This window comes from Fukomys damarensis, unplaced genomic scaffold, assembly GCF_012274545.1.
Source record: "Fukomys damarensis isolate Sample0158 unplaced genomic scaffold, DMR_v1.0_HiC HiC_scaffold_16, whole genome shotgun sequence".
Classification (NCBI taxonomy): Eukaryota; Metazoa; Chordata; class Mammalia; order Rodentia; family Bathyergidae; genus Fukomys; species Fukomys damarensis.
Window position 1 is genome coordinate 19,821,058 of NW_022900928.1, and position 6,039 is coordinate 19,827,096.

At 41.8% G+C, this 6,039-nt stretch overlaps 1 long non-coding RNA gene across 1 annotated transcript in view; it reads right to left on the reverse strand.

The window, feature by feature from the left end:
* LOC117286313 overlaps positions 1-6,039 on the reverse strand; it is a 23,780-nt gene that overhangs the window by 5,347 nt on the left and 12,394 nt on the right. The window contains exon 2 of the long non-coding RNA XR_004517429.1: positions 5,274-5,429. This is a non-coding gene — a long non-coding RNA (uncharacterized LOC117286313). The remainder of the gene's footprint in view (positions 1-5,273; positions 5,430-6,039) is intronic.

A 6,039-nucleotide genomic window follows, 5' to 3' on the forward strand; every position in this document is an offset into this window, starting at 1 on the left:
GACAGGCTCTCACTATGCAGTTCAGGCTGGCCTTGAACTTGTAGCAGTTCTCCTGACTTACTTAGCCTCCTAGCACTGGAATTATAGGAATGTGCCACCAGACCCAATTCCTTTTTTTTTTTTTTTTTTTTAATAGCAAAGAACTTACACCAGCAAGCAGCCCTCCAAAGTACTGAGGCCTTTCTATTTCTTCTTTTGTTTTGTTTTATTTGATATCAGGGATTGAACTCAGGACCTTGCGCTTGCCAGGCAGGCGGTGGGACCACTGAGCTAAATCCCTGGCTCTATTTTTTTTTCTTTTTGAGGCCTTTCTTAAACTACACTAATGTGGTCAAAGATCTCTGCGGATTTTCCGGTTTCTTTTATAATTCAGTTTGTCTGTTGTTGAATACCTGAACTGTTGCAGTACTCTGCTCTGCAGACTTTGAAGAAAAATCACACTCTTCCAGGAGAGAAAGAAAAAATAGAAACCTAGCATCAATCCAAGTCAGACAGTAAGTAATGCTTGTTTTAGTGGAGTCACGTACCACAAAAATGAACACGCGGTGTTGACAGGGTATGTCAAGACCTCCACAAGTTTTGGTTTTTTTTTGTACCGGAGATAGAACTCGGGCCCTTGTGATTGTGAGGCAAGTGGTGGAACCACTGAGCCCAATCCCCGGCCCACAGTTTAATGAAGAGATAGTCACATGAGTTGATTTTTAAAATTTTTGCCTTTTTTTTTTTTTTTTTTTTGAGACAGGGTCTCTCTGTGCAGTCTGGCTGGTCTTGAACTTGTGACCCTCCTGCCTCAGCCTCCCAAGTACTGGGACTACAGATGTGGGCCACCGCCCCTGGCAGCATCTGAGTTGATTTTGAACAGATTATTAGGACACACAGGACAAAGAGGGGAGAACAGCATTCCTGGGAGAAAGACACCATCAACAGCAAGTCATGGAGGTGTAAAAAGGCAGGGCAGTCCTGGGAAAGAAGGACTCCAAGGCTGAAGGAAGGGGCATACATGTTGGGGCAGGGTAGGATTTAGGGAAGAAAGTGAGAATGAGGCAAGGCTGAGGTAGGAAGAACTTACCAAGAGAAGGACTGGAGAGAGGAAAAAAGGATTAACCCGTAGGAATGGCTGGAAAACTAGAAGAGAGGTGTGGCTGGGGCTAGAAAAGTAGTTCAAGGCCAGATGAGCATACAGAATGCATTTGCTTATTCCCCAGGAAAACAAAAATGAGGGCCTAAAGCCAAAACTGTGGGAATAGGAGGTTGGTCAAAAACAGAACAGTCACAGAGATCACCTCACGAGGCAAGCAGGGAAAGCAGTGAAGGGTGCTGAGAAAGAGCAGCTGGAGAAGTAAGAGAACCTGAGGTGGAATCACCGAGGCCAAAGGAGGAGCGAGTCAAGAAGGCCAAGAAGGGCCGGGGATTTAGCTCAGTGGCGCCACCGCCTGCTTTGCAAGTGCAAGGACCTGAGTTCGATCCCCGGTACCAAAAAAAAAAAAAAAAAAAAAAAATTAGAGCAGAGTGAAGTTGCCCCAGCAAAGCCCTGTGTGAGCCACTGTACAAAGGGAAAGGACCAGCAATGTGATCCTGATAGTCCTTTCCTAGGGGAAGTTGGGACAGGCGGCAGAAATTAAAGGCTTCAGTGAGGTTTCTTGCAAATAAAGAATTAACCCCCTGCTAGAGAGAGTAGCTAAGAAAAATAGAGAGCCAATAGCGAAGGCCTAGCTCATTTCATGCCAAGCTCAATTCCCTCCACCCCCAATTAAATACAAAAAGAAAGCAGGGAGGGGAGCTGTATTATTTTATTTTAAATTTTTGGTACCGGGGATCAAACTCTGGTCCTTGTGCTTGCAGGGCAGGCGGCAGAGCCACTGAGCTAAATCCCTGGCCCAGAGCTGTATTATTTTAAAACCTCAGCATATAACATATGCACTAACACCTAGACACACACCTATATATAAGAACATACATATTTTGTTATTTTCTTACCATATAAATACATTGGAATGTACATGTATCTCTTTTTCCTAACTAGTCCTTGAATGTGGGTCCTTGAAGGTGTGTATGATCTAATACAGGGCATCATCCACACTGGGCACATGCTGTATCTATGAGCTGTACCCTCAGCTCCTGCTTTTAGGTTTTTTTTTTTGTTTTTGTTTTTTGGTACCGGGGATTGAACTCAGGTTCTTGCCCTCATGAGGCAGGCAGCGGAACCACTGAGCTAAATCCTGGCCCCCTAGGTTTTTGTTTTTGAGACAAGGTTTTGTTCCGCTGTTCAGGCTGGCCTTGAACCTGGAACTCACTACATAGTCCAGGTTAACCTGGCTAACCTCAATCTGAAAGCCATCCTCCTACCTCAGCCTCCTGGGTGCTGAGATTACAGGTGTGCACCACCACACCCATTTTGGTTTATTTATTTATTTTGATACTTGGGATCCAACTCGGGTCCTCGTACTTGCAAGGCAGGCACTGGAACCACTGAGCTAAATCCCTGGCCCTTTTTTGGTCTTCTTAAAAATAAATTTTATTTTATCCTTTTTCCCCCTTGGACCCCCCTCCCCTCCCTGTGTATGAAAGCTTTGTTTCTATTTCTTCCTTCGATTTGCACTTTTTTCTTCTCCCTCCCTCCCCCCTTGTTCCTCTTCCCATCTGAACATTTTCTTCCCATTTCCCAATATCTATTTACATTTTAGTCCTTATTTCTACTTTTGGTTTCTCACACCAGAGAAACAATGCAGTATTTAAACATGGGTATTCTCATGTAAAGGTACAAGATCCCAATGATAAATGTAACTGTATTGTTTGCTTTAAATGTACCAATAAACTTAATGGTAAAAAAATAAACATGTGTGTTCAATTTATTTCAGTTAAGAGTGTGGTCTCAAGATCTACCCACTTCGCTATGAGTGTCTGAAGCTCATCCTTCTTTATGGCAGAGTAGTACTCCATTGGATTAAAAAATCCACACCTTCTTTATCTATTCAGTGGGTGATGAGAATTTGAGCTGTTTCCAAGATTTAGCTGTTACAAACTGTAACGTTATAAACATGGGTATGTATATATTGCTGTGCTGTAATGCTTTTAATTATTTTGTGAAGTTACCAAGAAGGGGTATAGTTTCCACCATGCCATTTCCACCTTGGAGTCAGCCAACTGTGGACTGGATCTTCTGAAATTGTGAGTCGAAATAAACTTTCCCTTTAAGTTGTCAGGTATTTTGTCCCAGCATTTGGTCACTTGGTTAACATGGTATCTACTAGTTTTCTCCATTACAAAGATACCTTCTCCTGGGTGTGGTGGCACACTCCTGTAATTCTACCAAATCAGAAGGCTGAAGCAGGAGGGTCCCAAGTTTGGGCAGCTTAATTAAGGAGCATAAATCTTAAACAAAGAAGGGCTGGGGATGTAGCTCAGTAGTAGAGCACTTGCCTAGCATGGGTTCAATCCCCAGTATCACAAGAAAAACATTTTTCTCCTTTGTAATTAATAAATAGTATGTGCTTTCATACATGTGCCAATTCTTAAAACTGCATTTTCTAAAATGAACATAGTAGCTCTTAGAATAGCAGTTGGCCTTTCAAGCAGAGCCAGGGTTAGAGTGAGGCAAGTGAGATCTTATTTTATTCAAGCACAAAATTTAGGGAGGTGCTCACTCTCAGGGTTAGTGGTAGGAGTCTTGTTCCCCTCATCTGAGTCTTAGAAATACATTTGTGAGGCTCCCTGTACTCCCATTTGGGGATAAAACTCAATATCTTGCATATGCTAAATAAGCATTCTAACACTGAACTATATCCTGGTCCATGTTCTTTAGTTAATAGGAAAGGATTTTCACTGTTTTGTTTTGTTTTTGTTTTTTTTTTTTTCCTTTGTGGTACTGGGAATTGAACTCAGGACCTTGTGCTTGCCAGGCAGGCACAGTGTCGCTGAGCTACATCCTTAGGCCTTTACTAGTTCTCTTAAATCTTTAGAGAAATGCTTTGTGTAGCAATATAGGTTTTGTTTTTATTTTTATTTACTTTTTTTGGTACTGGGGATTGAACTCAGGCCCTTGTGCTTTGGAGGCAGGATGCAGAACAGCTGAGCCAAATCCCTGACCCTTTAGTTTCGTTTTGAGACGGGGTCTTGCTGTGCAGTTCAGGCTGGCCTTGACTTACTGTGTAGCCCATACTGGCCTCAAACTCAAGATGAACCTCCTGCCTCAGGCTCTCAAATTCGAGGATTATAGGCGTGCACCACCATGCCTGGCTAGAAACATAGTTTTGCTAGTACACTGTAAGAAACGGAGGCAAGAGGATTATAAGTTCAAGCACAGCCTGGGCTATTTAGCAAGATTCTGTCTCAAAATAAAATGTTTATAAAGATGGAGAGGGTGCTGGGGGTGTAATTCAGTGCAAAGGCTCTGGGTTCAATCCCTAGTACCACACACACACAAGAAAAGAAAAGAAACATAAGCTTATCGATTATAAGAAGTATTGATTTACTGAAGTTATTAACTATTAAGGAATTCTTCCTAAGCCACTCGTCTATGTTTAGTGCATCAACATACTGTTAACTAAATATTTTCTGCAGAAAAATAGAAAACAACCACTTTGCTTTCTATATTTATGCTTCTCAACACAGATTTCACAGTAGACTTTCTGACTTACCGTAAATGTCTTTTAACCATGCTTCAAGGCAGTAAAAATAGTTTTTATATGATGATGTTTTTGGAAGTCTGGCACAAAATGTGATTTTGCTTAGTGAGTTTGGTGTGACAGCTGTAAATTGCCACATTCCAGTTTAGGGCTCCATTACTGCATTTTCAGTGTGACTGCGCTGCTCACTTGTGGTCTGCCTGCCATTTCCACAGAGAAGCTGGCACTTGGACAAATTCCCCAGAGCCCTTCACAAAGGAGTGTTGACACATGGTGATCTCAGAGGTCCTAACTGGGTCGTGTGGCACCCAGACAGGCCGGATGAGCATGATTGTGCGTCTGTGTGCATTGGCCTGTGGGAGGGGCTCCTCCTGTGACCTAGCGAGTGGCCAAGAGCCCCAGCGGGAACCTGGGGATGGAATTCTACTCTGGGGCCAGAGTGCTTTGGGAGGAAGGCATTGGGCCAGTTTAATAGGGCAAGGAGTTCTATTCGAGGAAGTCAGAAGTAGTGTAGCTGTCTGGGAAGTCAAACTCCTTTCCACAGTTATAGTTGAAGCATTGTGTAAGTGCTCAATAAATAGTAGACTATTCCAGGCAGCCCCTAGGTACTCAAAATGTATAAATAAATGCCTAATGGGAGGAACTGACCTTAACTTGCTTGGAAGAATAGACTCTTGGTTCTTCTTCTTCTTCTTCTTTTTTTCTAGCTTCCACACCCAAATCCAAAAGCTACTCATAACTCATCCAATAAATATTTCAAATATTTTTGTGAAGTGCAGTTTTAGCCATGTCAGGCACTGGGCTCTATATGGAATATATAGAAATAAACAAGACAGATTTTTCTAGGATTAATATTTCATGTAAACATGTTATAATGGTAATCTTAGGGGAGTAGAATTAGATGGAGATATGTATAGGGATTCTTAATTTTTACTTTTTGACCTTGTAACAATTTTTTCCAGGGTTTTTGCTTGTTTATTTGTTTTGTTTTGTTTTGGTACCGGGGATTGAACTTGGGTCCTTGCCCTTGCAAGGCAGGCCACTGAACCGCTGAGCTAAATCCCTAGCCCTTGTTTGTTTTTTGTAATTCAACAAAATCTTTTGGGCAATGATTCATGTCAAGCTTTGCTCTGAGCTTTAAAACAACAACAGCAAATGAAGCAGAGTAAGTCCTCTGGCCTCTTGAAGCTTACATTCCAATAAAAGATACAAATCCACACAAATATCTCATACAATATAATGAGGATGAGTTGTTCTGTGGAAAACTAATTGAAAAATAAAGCTATTCTATTAAAACTGTTCTTGGCCAAGGATTTAGCTCAATGGCATGTGCCTGCCTTGTAAGCACAAGGTCCTGAGTTCAAGCCCTGGTTCCAACAAAAAACAAAAATAATATTTATATATTATAGATATA